The sequence below is a fragment of the Peromyscus eremicus genome, chromosome 23, assembly GCF_949786415.1.
Source record: "Peromyscus eremicus chromosome 23, PerEre_H2_v1, whole genome shotgun sequence".
In the NCBI taxonomy this organism is placed as follows: Eukaryota; Metazoa; Chordata; class Mammalia; order Rodentia; family Cricetidae; genus Peromyscus; species Peromyscus eremicus.
The window spans coordinates 30,122,534-30,137,829 of NC_081438.1; positions in this window are offsets into that span (position 1 = coordinate 30,122,534).

Genomic DNA, 15,296 nt, shown 5'->3' on the forward strand with positions numbered 1-15,296 from the left:
TAAATTATAAATGATTGGCCAATAGCTCAGGCTTGTTACTAGCTAACTCTTAAATTTAAATTAACCTGTATTTCTTATCTATGCTTTGCCACATGGTTTATGACTTGTTACCTCATTTTCTACGTGTCTTGCTCCCTCAGCAGCTAGCTGGCTGGCGTCTCCTCTGACTCCACCTTTCTTCTTCCCATCATTCTCCTAGTTTGGTTGTCCCACCTATAATTTCCACCTGGCTAACAGTCAATTAGTTTTTTATTAAACCAATCTAAATGACAAATCTTCACAGTGTACAAAAGAATTATTTCACAGAAATCATGGATACCATCTTTCGTTGTTAGATTAGTAAATGATTGTCAGTACTAAGAGCTTCTGATGTTGGCCAGACTGTGGGAAGCCAGATTCTCCATTACCTGGTTCTTCAGTGTGAATTGCTGTGACCTTTAACCAAATTAGCCTTTAAATACCCACTGAAATTTTAATGTGCATCCTCTGAACATGCTACCCCACTGAGGACAATCTTCCAGGTACCAGTGAAAGCAAGGATACCCCGCAGGCTTGAGTGAGAGATGTTTATTGTATCCTGTTGCTACCATCTGTGGAATTAGGAGAAAGGGGTTCTTACAGCCCTGCAACAGTGTGACTGAAAAAAAAATAGAAGAACTTCAAGGATTGTTTGTAATGGGGTTGGGAGATAGAAAGAAATAAAGCTTTCCTCGGGAGACTAAGCTGCCAGAGTCATTCTGACTCAATCATTGATATATTTTGATTCATCCATGCCATGAAATACTATGTAGCTACTTAAAAGAACTGAGTAAATTTCTGCAGCTCAGAGACAAACCAATTTGAATTGCACCCTTAAAACACCTCACAGAGCAAGGTTTTAGATTCTGGAAACTATTTTCCATCTAGGTTGTGGTAGTAGAGTTCTCCTAGGGATTGAACCTCAGGCCAGGTGCACTAGGCAAGTGCTCTACCACTGAACCACACTCCAGCCCCTCACTGGGGGATTCTAGGAAGGAGTTCTACCACTGAGTCATACCCCCAGCCCCTCACTGGGGGACTCTAGGCAGATGCTCTACCACTGAGCCACACTCCAGCACCTCACTGAGGGATTCTAGGCAGGTGCTCTACCACTGAGCCACACCCCAGCCCCTCACTGGGGGATTCTAGGCAGGTGCTCTACCACTGAGCCACACCCCAGCCCCTCACTGGGGATTCTAGGCAGGTGCTCTACCACTGAGCCACACCCCAGCCCCTCACTGGGGGATTCTAGGCAGGTGCTCTACCACTGAGTCACACCCCAGCCCCTCACTGGGGGATTCTAGGCAGGTGCTCTACCACTGAGCCACAACCCAGCCCCTCACTGGGGGATTCTAGGCAGGTGCTCTACCACTGAGCCACAACCCAGCCCCTCACTGTAAGGTTCTTAGCATGTGTCCTACCACTGAGCTACATCTCCAGTTCTTAATGTTTCAAGACAGAATCTTACCCTGAAGCCCAGGCTGGCCTAGAAATCATGATCCTCCTGCCTCTGCCTCTTAAATCTATATTGCACCTTTTAATCAGGAAGACACAATACTATGTTCCCAGCTCATTCAGAACCCCCAGCAATTTCCTAAAATTACTAAAAATCTCTGTAACATCCGTCTAACAACCCACAAAGTATTTCTTTTTTGCATAACAGAGCGTTTAAAACACCAATAACCTAATTATTTAACACTTAATGAACCCACTAGAGGATGTGTGTGTACACACTCCATGTAATGTCTTCCTCCTCTACAGCAATTAGCATACCCTGTAATAAAAGCAAACGGGAAAGCAATATGCTAAAGACAGAGAATGAGTGGGGGGAAAACCCATGCAGCAAGGGAAAGCAAACAAGGGATGTTTCAACAATGGCAGTCTGGGTTGAAGCTGCCTGTTACTAAGGGAGGAGGTGGGCAATGGTGAGCAGTGGGTGTCCCCGCAATGGCCCTCCCTGAGGACCTTGCTGCCCCAGCTGGGGGTGGTACAATGGGTAAGAAGTCTTCACCTGTGAGCCCCTTCTGTAAAGACCACATCGCCCCTATGGAAGTTGACTGAGAGGTGTCCCCCGAAGGCTTGTGAGTTCGGATGCTTGGTCCTCGTTGGCAGTGCTGTTTGGGGGCGGTGCGGAGCCTTTAGGAGGTGCAGCCTTGCTGGAGGAAATGGACTTTGAGAGCTCAAGGCCTTACTGCACTTAGAGTTCACTCTCTCAGCTTCCTGTGTGACAAAATGCAATCCCTCAACACCCTGCCCTGGCCGCCTACTGCTGTACCTCCCTACCATTATAGATGCCCCCTCTTGACCCATGAGCCCAAATTAACCCTTTTTTCCTTCAGTCTCTTAGGTCATGATGTTTCGTTATAGCAACAAAAAGCAACTAATATACCCAGAGTCCACACCTCTTCCCAGACAGCTGTCCTCCAACAACTGATGGAGATGAATTCTCGGCTTCCTGGTCAAATTCACAGTCTGAACTTCCAAGCAGATTCTGTTGTACCTCCACCAACGACAACCTGTATATTTTTAAAGCCTTGCTTCTTACAAACCTAGAACATGCATGTGTGTGTGTGTGTGTGTGTACATGTGTGTATGTGTATATTTGTTTACATGTATATTTGCATGTATGTTTGTGTGTGTGTATGTATATTTCTGTGTGTTTGTGTGTATTTGAATGATTTTGTATATTTGTGTGTGTATATATGTGTAAGTGTATATTTGTGTGTATATGTGTATGTGTGTATATGTATGTGTATATTTGTGTGTGTATGTGTATATTTGTGTGTTTGTGTGTATATATTGATTTGTATTTGTGTATATTGGTGTGTATGCATATATCTGTGTGCATATGAATATGTGTATGTGTATTTGTATGTGTATGTGTGTATATACGTGTATATTTGTGTGTGTGTGTGTGTGTGTGTGTGTGTGTGTGCATACTGGGATGGGCTTCTCGGTGATGCAGCTGCCTCTGAGACTCCTCCATGCTCCCGTATTGAGCCCCCAGCAAACTCACTGGTGCCCCATGATGGACCTGGCTGAACAGTCCCTGAAGTCTGTGGTCAGCCCCTCTCTGGGATGAACAGACATTTGCTCGTGTCTGCCTGAAGAAGTCACACAGCACCTAGCCACCTCAGGACCAACTCCAGACAAAACAGGGACAGTTTCAAGGACCCAGAGCATACTGGAATCATTCATACAAGTCAGCCCAGAGGTTCAGAGATGTGGTTTAGTGCGTGTATCCTGATGACCCTGGGTTTGATCTCCAGTACTGGAAAAAAAAATCCAAATCAAACAACAAAGCAAATAGCCAATGCTAAACCTGTCAGCCCGGTCTTACCCATCCATTTCTTGAGCCACGCTGAAGGCCCTCCTGACCAGCATGAGTGCTTCCCAGCATGCCCTGCAGCATTGCCTGACTCCACATCTTGGGGATTTGTGAGTATAATCTTCCTCTGGGGCAATCATTTCTGTGAAAGCATGTCTCACCATCTGCGACAAAAACAAATTCTAAGAGCAGTGAAAACAGCAAGCCTGCCTGCCAGGTGGAGCACTGGCCCAGGGGACACCAGGAGATGTGTGTTGTCCTCTCTGAGGTCCACACCGCAGGAAAGGAGGAAGTACACTGCGGTGAAATGTGTCTACCGGCTTCACCAGGAGATCTACAGAAGCTCAGCCAATGCGCTGCGTGGGACAGAGGGCTGGAAGGGCTCCTCGGAAGTGGGAGGTTCAAGGGCAGCCTGGGGGACAAGCTCGCGTCTGCGGGTGCTCGCACCAGGGAGAGCGCGTGCAGGAGGAGCTGAGTCTGGCCGACATCGACCTTGAAAGGACTAGGGGTTAGAAGCAAAGCTTCGGTGGTGATGGAGTTCCTAGTGAAGCCGGCAAGCATAGGGACAGCTTAGCAACCTGGGACCCCACTTGGCTTCACTAACACAAACACCCTTTTCCCAAACGTGTTTACAACCTGGGAACCCCACCTTCATCAAGCCCCATGCACACCCCTCTCTGTACAGGAGTCTATGCTCACTCCAAACTAGAAGTTCCCGAGAAACTCTCCTTTGTGGCTGAACACATCCTGAAGCGTATTTTGGAACTAGGAGCAGCGGGCCAACACCACCCGGACTGGTTTTAGGTGCATATACAATAAGACAACCTGTCCCCTGGGTGAGCTTTCAGCCCTAATTTGCCATCTTATTCATGATTGGTTGTGAATATGATTAAAATCAGATGCATTATGGGAAAGGTCATGCACAGTAAACCAAGGCCTACATAACTCCAGCGTGTCAATCAAAACGGAAAACCACCCTCACTCCACCCATAGCAACCAATCCCTCATGAACCCGGGAAGTCACCAGGCGCCCTTGAGCCGCATGCTTCCTCAGAGCCCTCTGCTCCCTTAAAGCACTATCTATCCCATACTTTGACTGTGATTCTGAACGCAATCCTTCCCTGCTTCGCTCTTCACACTTCTTCAGTTCTTTGAACAAGAGGCCAAGTTCCTAGAAACAGCCCGTCTGTCTAGACGGACGGCTGGTAACACTAGTGAAAACCGCTGGGAACTTTGGACCTCTCATAGACAAAGACAGTCCCTAATGGGGACTAGGCTGAGATGGTGCTGGGCTCAGATGGATGCCCATGAACGAGAGGAGTCTGTACATTGCTCAGTGTTACAATTTGACTGTGAAATGCCGCCCTAGATTCACGGGCTTGAACACTCAGTCCCCAGCTGATGCTGCTAATTGGGGAGTTTAGCAAATCATTAGAAGGAGGTCCCTACACGGTTTTGATTGAGGTTGGTCCCAAGATTGTGAAGAAGCAGGGGCTGTGGCTACCGTAGCCCCAGAAAGAGCCAATCCCAGCCACACACCTCCTCTGTCATGGCGGACTACATCCCCTTTAACTGCGGGCCCAAATAGACCCTTCCACCCCGAAGTGGCTTCTGTCCGGTCTTCTGTCGGGTCTTTTGTCACAGCGAGGAGAAACGTAACTAACACGGACTCAGCTTGCTTTGGCTCCGTGAGCAGATGGAGTGAGCAGCTGTTGCAAGAAGAGACATCGGAGCGGACACAGTCTGGATGGAGTCTTTAGGGATGTGGCATCAGGTTGGTGACTGAAATATGTGTAGTTTGGCTAGCAGTGGGCATAGAAAGGCCAGCCTGGGAGTCCCTTGACTAATCAGGAAACTAGGGGGATGCTGGGTCACATAGCTAGAGCAAGGGCCAGGGCAGCTTTGAACTGGGGAGTAGAGCCTATGTGAGTGAGAGTTCCTTGGACACAGACCGGGGGAGGGAGGGTTGGAAGTCATGTGTTCTTGTCAGCAGGAGCTGTAAACCTTGATTCCCATTCTCCAGGGACCCACTTCCTCCAGAAGTCCCACTTCCTCAAGGTTCATAAAACAGTTCTACCATCTAGGGACCCAGTGTTCCAACAAATGAGCCTGTGGGGAACAGGTCACACTGTGACCATCACACAAAGCTTCCTTCTTCTCTCGCTCATCATTTCCTCCTCTCTAAACTGCGTTTTGAGCATTAAGGAAATCCTGACACTAATTTTCTGTGATCTAAAAGAAACACTCAGTTTTACCTCTTTTTCTCACGTAGCCCAGGCTGGCCTTGACCTCACTCTGTAGCTGAAGATGACTTGGAGTCTCTGATCTTCCTGCCTCCACTTCCCAAGTCCTGGGATTTCAGGTGTGTGCCACCACACTCAGCCTTACCCGGCACTCCTGCTTTGTGCACACCAGGCAAGCACTCTACCAACTGAGCTACGTGATCAGCCCTTAGAATGTTGAAACAAGGCCATCCAGATGAGGTCATAATGTGAATGGGAAAATGTGTGACGGAGGCCGGAACTTGTAAGGTGTCTTTCTCAATCGCTATCCACTTTTTTTAAGCTTTTATGTTATTTTTAAATTGTGTTCATATATGTATGGAGACATTTTATGAATATGCATGCAGGTGCTTGTGGAGGCAGAAGAAGGTGTCAGATGCCCTGGAGCTGAGTTACAGGTGGTTGTGAGCTGCCCACTGTGGTACCAGAAACCAAACTCAGGTCCTTTGCAAGAGCAGTATGTACTCTTAACATCTGAACTATCTCTCCAGGCCCACCTTATTTTCTGAGGCAGAGCTTCTCATTGGACCTGGACCTTGCCTATTGGATAGACTGGCTGGCCAGTGAACCCCTGGGATCCACCCATCTCTGCAACTCCAGCAGAGGGGTTACAGATGCATGCTACCAGATGCAGCTTTTTGTGTGGGTTCTGGGTTTTGAACTCGGGGCCTCATCCTTGCTCAGCAAACATTTTACCATTGCTCGCCCCTCCAGCCCTGTCCTATTTTGATGCTTAGAAGTGGTATGCTTTCTTCCATTGACCTTGGAGGGGTTAAACACCCTACCCTCCTGAAATGGGGGTCACCTCTCGTATGCTCTCCCCAATGTGCCTCATGTCTCTGCTCTACCCTGGTGGGTAAGAACCATGACCCCTGCCCTCAAGTCAGTTTTCCTAGCCCCAATCCTTCTTTCCCAGTTCACACCGATTTCCTCCGTAAGTGATTACAAAGCAGAATGGGATCCTTCCTATGAGAATTACCCTCGGAATAAATTGCAGCCATATTTTTTCCTTCTCATTTTTCTCCCCCGCGGTGCGTGCTTCATCATCTTAAAGATCCCTTTGTTTGACAGTTAAGTGCATTAGTGTAGACCGGAGTGATATTTCTTCTCTATTGTAATAATTATTTCCTCTTATAATTTCTGAGTTGTATCCGAGCTTTGAGCGCTGTTCCCCTAGCCCTCGAACATAAAAATTTCTACCGTCCTCCGATAGCGTGTCAAACATACAAAAAAGAAAGACATCAGCGAAATTGAACAGACGCATATAGAGAACTCTTCTAAGAATAAAGCGGAGAGCCCTGATTATCTAAGCAGGGAGGAAAAAACGGGCCTTGTAAGAGAAATACTGGCGAATTCAGCCATCAGGAGCTTCAACAAAGCCAGCACAACCATCAAGGTTTAGTGCAGCTCCTATCATCTCTAATAATAAAATAATTCTCTGTGGTAGTAGCCCAATTAGGAAGCTCAAATGTTTGTTCATCAAAGAATCTGAGAGGCCACCCAGAAGGTATCTGGGCACAGCTCAACATCACCATTGACGTCCCATAGCTCCCCAGTGTAGAAAAGAAATGAAGCCACATAAGAGATGTGCTTGGACTGGGAGGATGGTTCTGTTGGGTAAAGTGCCTGATGCACGGGATGAGGTTCAGAGTTCGAGACCCAGAACCCATGTTAAACACTGAGTGTGGTGGTGCATGTCTGCTACCCTAGCACTGGGGAGGTGGAGACAGGAGGATTCCCTGGGGCTCACTAGCCAGGCAGCATAGTTGAAATGGTGAGCTCCAGGTTCAGTGAAGCATCTTGTCTCAAAAAATAAGGAAGGTGGAAGGCTGGAGAGATGGGTCAGCATTGATATTGCATGCTGCTCTTGCATAGGATCTGAGTTTGGTTCCCAGTACCCATATCAGGTGGCTCAGAACTGACTATAACTCTAGCTCCAGGGAAATCTAATTACCTCTTCATGCCTTTGTGGGTACCTGCACTAACATATGTATAGCCTCACACAGACACACATGCACACATATAATTAAAAATAAAACAAATCTTTAAAATTATTTTTAAAAATTAAGGTGGAGAGTGATTGGGTGAAGAGAAATTGAGAAAGACACTCCACATACATGCAAACCAACATGCACACACATCCACACACACAAACACACATACGTGTACACACACATGAATGCACACATGCAAACAGACACACGCACATACAAATGTACCCATGCAAGCACACACACACACACAGGCATGCATGCATGCATGCATGCATGCACACAAGCAAACAATCAAACACATGTACACACATGCACACATACACACACACACACACACACACACACACACACACACACACTCCTTGGCCCAAAGTTTCGGTTTCTTTCACCCTGAACCATCAATGTTCACTTGGTTTATGAGACTGTTAGTAGACTTCCCATTTTGTAGGGTGAACCAGGAAGTTACTGACAGTCAAAGCTGACAAGGGACAGTGAAGTTAGAGCTACTCAATGTGATTCCCACAGCAACCACCCGGTGTCGCCTGGTTTGTTATGAAGGTGTGTACTTAATCTACCCCATACCTGCGGCATCAGAATCCAAAGAGGCTAAGATGCACCAGTGGCCATAGTGCCGAAGTTTGAGAAGCCTGCTTCCAGAAGACAGCTTTCTGAAGGTGAAGGCTAGGCAGCTGGAATGCCAGGCAGTGATCATGGCTGTCTTGGCAGATTACATCTGCAAAGCTCCTGTTTCCAAATAAGGTCACATCCTAAGGTTACAGATGGATATTATTTGGGGGGACGCTTCAACCCAGCATGGAGGGGAAGGGTTACTAGGAACCCAGTTGTGCATCAGGAGGTCTGCATTTGGCTCTTGTCTGAGTCTGTCTGTTTCTCTACAAAATATTACTCTTTCATTTTAATTTTTAACTTATGTGTACAGGGTGGGGTATGTACATGTGAGTACTGTTGCCCACAGATGCCGAAAGAGGGCGTTAGATCCTCTAGAGCTGGAGTTAGAGGCTGTTGTGAATCTCCCTGTGTGGGTGTAAATGTGCTTAATCACAGAACCTTCTCTCCAGGGCCTGAAGTCTTTACTGAAGGTTCTGAGCTGGGGGAATGGCTCAGTTATCAAAGTGCTTTCTTTGCAAGTGTGAGAACCTGGGTTTGGATTCCCCAGAGCACACATAAAAGAGAGAGACAGAGACAGAGAGATACAGAGACAGAGAGAAAGAAAGAAAGAAAGAAAGAAAGAAAGAAAGAAAGAAAGAAAGAAAGAAAGAAAGGAAGGAAGGAAGGAAGGAAGAAAGAAAGAAAGAAAGAAAGAAAGAAAGAAAGAAAGAAAGAAAGAAAGAGAAAGAAAAAAGGAAGAAAGAGGGGGAAAGGAGGGAAGGGGAAGGAAGGGGAGAAAGGGACAGGGATAGGGACAAGCACAGTGGTGCACACTTATAATCCCAGAGCTGCAGGAGAGGAGGCAGACAGGGAGATCTCTGGACGCTGGACAGCCAGCTAGCCTGGTCTATGCAGTGAAGTATACAGGAGCACATGCGTGTTTACACACCCATGTGAGGCCAGAGGCGAGCCTTGGCTGTCTTCCTCAGCTGCTTTTCCACCTTGTTGGGTTTTTTTTTTTTTGTTTGTTTGTTTTTTGTTGTTGTTTTGGTTTTTTTGAGACAAGATCTCTTACTGGCCCCAGGCTCAGCAATTGAACTATACTAGCTAGCCACTGAACCCCAGGAGCCTCCTTTCCCTACCTGTCTAGTACTAGGATTACAAGTGTGCATGACCATACCTGGCTTTTACAAGGGTTCTGGGGATGTGTGAACTCAGGTCCTCACACTTATACAGAAAGTACACAGCCACCCCCCTCCCAGGCCATGAAATCTGTTCTGGTTTTAGTTCTAAGGTGATAGACAAGTCTCCAGGGGCTAGATGTGGAGAGAGCCGAGGAGGGAAGGAGTTGACGACTGTCTTTGAGAATGCAGATTTGGGCACACGGCTGTGAGCTTTGGGAGTGTACTGCCCAGTTTTATGTCATCTTGACACAACCTGGAGTCATCTGAGAGGAGAGCACCTCAATTGAGAAAAAGCTTCCCTAAGACCCCGCTGTATGCAAACGAGCCTGGGGGCACTTTCTTAATTAGTAATTGATAGAGGAGGGCCCAGCCCATGGTGGGTGGTGCCATCCCTGGGCTGGTGGTCCTGGGTTCTATAAGAAAGCAAGCTGAGCGAGCCATGAGGAGCAAGCCAAGTGAGCCGCACTCCCCCATGGCCTCTGCATCAGCTCTTGCCTCCAGGTTCCTGCCCTGTTTGAGTTCCTGTCCTGACTTCCTTCAGCGGTGGACTATGGATGTGGAAGTGTAAGTGAAATAAACCCTCTCCTCCCCATGTTGCTTTGGTGATGGCGTTTCATCATAACAGTGATGACCCTGACTAAGACAGGTGTTGTCTCAAAGTCAACTCCAGACTCCTCTGGCGGGTGCGTCGCCTCTGCTTCCATCCCTTTGCACCCAACATGAAGCTCGTGCACTGGGACTCCCTGGCAGGAATCTGGTGAAGACTTGGTATTTAAAATAAAATGATTCTCAGCCATGCTGCCTCAGGAATACTAACAAGGATGTAACCTATGAAGGTTCCCCAGCTTCTAAATCTGGCAATGAGAGAACAGGAGGGTGGGAGGCAGGGAGGAAGAGAAGAAGCTATTTTTAATTCCTGACCAAGAAAAAAATTTTTAAATCCACACTAATATTATGAGTTCAGCTTGTTCGAACAATGAATTCTGTTTCCGTAATTGTCCTGTCCACAGTTAATGCTGGGAGAGGGAACAGAGTGGTGGTGATTTCTAATCGAAATCCGCTCCATTTCCCAGCGGTGGAGTGGAGGTGGGGCTTCTTTCAGAGTCCCAGGAGAACCCCTGAAGGAAGGAGATTGTGACCTGTACCAGGGTCGAGCCGTACGACTCATAATTAATATTTAACACTGCTTTTAAAACTAAGTGACAGGCCCCTTAATCAGCACATACATTATTTGAGGTCAGGAGCAGAAGAAAGGCGTGTATTGATTGAATTGCATTTTACCCCTCACCCCCATTCACACGCCTCTGTGGCTATATGGTGATCAATAAGGTCCACAGTGTCCAGATATTTTTAAGGTCTCTCGGATGCGGCTGTTAAGCCAAGCCAACTCTTGCCCCATGTGTGGGCTGCCCTGTCAGGGGAAGGCATGTTGGCCAGAAAGGTGATTGTGTGAGGAGAGCAATTTTGTCTCCTTCTGCTGTCATCCCTGCCTCAGGACAGCACACCGCCCTTTGAAGAAGAGGACCACATGGATGTAGGATGCAATTTCTCACTGGAATGTTTAAAAACACAGAAAAGTACAGAGAATACAGAACAAATTCCAGACACCAGAAACTGACTTTGAGGTTGTTTGTTTTGTTTTGTTTAATATAAAATAGATAAGGTTGACATGGTGGTGCATGCACAGGCCTGTCATCCTACCACTGAAGAGGCTGAGGCAGGAGGATTGAAAGTTCAGGGTTAGGGGCTGGACATGCAGCTCCGTTAGTCCAGGGCTGACATTGTATATCTGAGGTATATTGATCCCTACCAGCAAAAAGGAAAGGGAAGGCCAAGCCAACCAAAGAAAAAAAAGTTTGGGCCAGCTCAGGCTACAGAGTGAGTTCCAGGCCAGCCCGGGCTATAGTGAGTCGAATGGCAGCATCAGCTACATAGTGAATTCTAGGCCAGTTTGGACTACAGAGGGAGACCCTGTCTCAAACATCACCTGACACCAAACCTAAACCTTACAGACCAGCCCCATCTGCAGGATCATTCCCCATGTGCTCTCTTGAATGGGGAAGGTGTCCTTGGTCATCATTGAGCAATCTGTAATAATATTATTGGGCTTCATGGGTTCCTAGAATTTGCTCCCTCCACCTCTTGATGTTATATTTATTTTGTTGATTAACCACATTGTTGCGTGCTGGTCTTGTTTAGGTGATCCAGCTGTCCAGACCTCTCCAACCGTGTCCCTCTTTCCTTTGGTGATAGACATTTAGGGGATCTGTTCTCAGGGTCATTCTCGTCTACAGAGTAGGTTAGAGGCTAACCAGGGCTCTGTCTCAAGTAAAAGAAAAGGAGATGGGGTGGGAGAAAGGTAAAGAAGAGGGTGAGGGAATAGAAGAAAGAAAAGAATAGAGAGAGGAAGGAAAAGAAAGACAGACCGGATTTGGGGGTGTGAACTCGAGTGGCCACTGTGGACATTTGCACAGAGTTCCTTCAAAAACAAAAACTACAACCTACTGTAATCCAGCTGTGCCACCCCTGGCTGTGTACTGAGGTCAGCACACCACAGCAATGCCTGAACAGCCATGTTTTGTTTTCTGGATTTTGGCCACAGAATTTCATGCTTAGCCAAGGATATCCTGGAACTCACCATGTAGCCCGGGCAGCCTCAAACTCACCACAGTCATCCTGACTCAGCTTCCCAATGCTAGGATCATAGGCATGAGCCATGGTGGCCAGTAGTCATGTTTATTACTACACTGTTCACAACAGCCAAGATTTAGGATCAGCTTACATGACTGTCAACAGATGCACGGGTAAAGAAAATGTGGCCTCTACGCACAACGGGAGTTTATTCAGCTACAAAGGAAAATGAAATTATGTTTTTTGCAGGAAAATTGATAGAACTGTAGATCACCATGTTAAATGATAAGCCAGGCTCCAAAAGATAAATATCTTGTCTTCTGTGTGCACACATGTGTATGAAAGGAGAAGAAGGCCTGTATGGAGGGAGAAAGGGAAGCATCAGATGGGACGGGGAGACAGGAGAAGGTACTGTGGGATGTATTAGAGCAAAGTGCAGTGGCCTGTACCCCTGAAATAGCATAATGGACCAGTCTTGTGTTACGAGTCTGTCATCCAAGCTATTCTAGAGGCTAAAGCGGGAGTGTATCAAATTCCAGGCACCCTGCACTACAGAGGGGACTCGAGGACAGCCTGGGCAAATAAGGGACACTTCATCTCAAAATAAAGTCAAAAAGCACTGAGGATGGAGCTCAGTGGTAGAGCACCTGCCTAGAATCCCCCAGTGAGGGGCTGAGGTGTGGCTCAGTGGTAGAGCACCTGCCTAGAATCCCCCAGTGAGGGGCTGAGATGTGGCTCAGTGGGAGAGCACCTGCCTAGAATCCCCCAGTGAGGGGCTGGGGTGTGACTCAGTGGGAGAGCACCTGCCTAGAATCCCCAGTGAGGGGCTGATATGTGGTTCAGAAAAAGGATATTTGCTTAGCATGACTGAGACCCTGAATTCAATCCCCAATCCTGAAGGAAAAGGGAGAGAGAGAGAGAGAGAGAGAGAGAGAGAGAGAGAGAGAGAGAGAGAGAAGTGTAATGTCATGTAAAATGCCTAGGAGCATTCAGGCATGTGGTAATGGTCCAATAAATATTCCTAACAGGAAATTCTAGCAAACAGAGCTTCCCTGCGGTTCGGGCAAAATTTGCTTAGGAACCTTGACCAAGAGCTCCACAACAACATATAGTTCACGGCATAATGCAGTCATGTCTGAAGTTTTCCGGGCACAGAGAGCTTCTTTCTTCTGAATGTAGACTTTAGCAGTGTGGGGAAGGCAGAGCTGTGCTATGATGTGTGCTCCCAAGGACCCAGCTCCATGCAGTCCTGCCTGGCTCTGCACCTAAGGAGCATCTGGCCTCCCAAGGCTTGGGAAAACTCCAGGCAGAAAGAAGAAAGGAGGCTTCTGACAGGACGGGGGCTTGCTGCCTGCAGGAGCTGCCCCCACACATGGGTCCAGGAAGAAAGTAGATTGGACTGCCTCTGCCTCTGTGGGAGAAATAGCAGCAGGAGGCGACATCAATTCTCCCCTCTTCTGAGACTTTCCCTGCCAGCATTCCGAATGATAAGGAATCACTCATTTCTGACATGGTTTCGTTTTCAAAGTGTTTCTATAAGAAGCATCCAGCAGTCTCATTTCAAACATAGTTCAAATGGGGGGGGACTAATCCCGCTATGTTTATTATTAATTAAACAAGATTTTCAAGATCAGCTTGATAGACACAGGCAGAGAGGAACAGGCATCATCTCAAATATTTTGCACCCAGCCCACCAGACTTTTAAGGGAGGAGCTTCCAGGTGAGTTTCCCTTCGTAGTAAATCCAAATACTTACCCATTCCGATGCTCCATGGGTGTGCCTGTTGGGATGTTTGTTATTTCATGTCCCCTGGACTGACATTTGTGTGTAAAGACAAATAACTAGTGTCTTGCTGGTCATTTGAACAGGTGTAAAGATTATTTAACACATCTTGTCTTTAGATTCTGTCTTTAGCTTTCTGTCTATAGATTCTCTGTAAAATGAGAAATAAAAATCTCTGGGCAGGATCCAGGTAGGGAAAAGAAATAAATGATCAACATATAAATAAGTGAGTTCTGAGTCCTGGTTGGTTGGGAGCAGGCTTTTCCTTTTATGATCTTGTTACCATTGCAAATTTATGAATTCTAAAAAATTTAGAGACTCTGTGAAATATTTAAATGCATTTTAAAGACTCTGCATAGATGATGGAGCTGTAACCCCAGAGCATTCAAAGTGCTTTCACAAGCTGGAGGTTGGCTCTGGAAGGCCTTGGCCTATTCTGGCCTGAATGATATCTGTGTGATACAGGGATGTGGGTGGGTGCCAGCACACAGCAATTCAAGCATGGAGTGTCATCCCAAGGAGGGGGGCAGGGGACATGAAAAAAGAGATGCCTCCATTGTGGTTGGTTTTGTTTGAGGCGGAATCAAGCCATGTTGTACTGGCTAGCCTGGAACTTCTGATCCTTTGCCTCTGCCTCTCCAGTACTGAGATGATGGACACTATATCCAGGATATTACTGCCAAGTCCCTCACTGGAGGATTCTAGGCAGGGGCTCTACCACTAAGCCACACCCCAGCCCCTCACTGGGGGGTTCTAGGCAGGTGCTCTACCACTGAGCCACACCCCAGCCCCTCACTGGAGAGTTCTAGGCAGGTGCTCTACCACTAAGCCTCACCCCAGCCCCTCACTGGGGGATTCTAGGCAGGTGCTCTACCACTGAGCCACACCTCCAGCCCCTCACTGGGGGATTCTAGGCAGGTGCTCTACCACTGAGCCACACCTCCAGCCCCTCACTGGGGGATTCTAGGCAGATGCTCTACCACTGAGCTATACTCCCAGCCCCTCACAGGGGGATTGTAGGCAGGTGCTCTACCAACTTAGCTGTATCTCAGTCATCTGTAGAGAACATTAAAACAGGAATAAAAACCACTAACAGTCAATTTGTTTTTTATTATTACCATGTGCCAGCTAATCTGCCCGATGCCAACAATGCTGTCTGTCTCTCTCCCGAATCTTTTCATTGTTCTGAGTTCTACACAGTGTAGCAGTTACAGTGGAGTGTAACAATACAGTTTCCAATGAGCACATTGTGTGATCTGTCCTCTCAATAAACAGTGTGTTGGTTGTGGAGGGTAATTTGGAGAAGTCCCAGGTACACAGTTGGAGCTCCATACATGGGGGCTCAGCTGTGAATTGTTCCTGTGGAACAGACGCTCGCCGAGATTCTGGGCTGCTGGGCTTGCTTCTGTATATGGTTCAGGTCTTCAACTGTCACGCATAACACATTTCTGTGCTTAAACAGTAGATT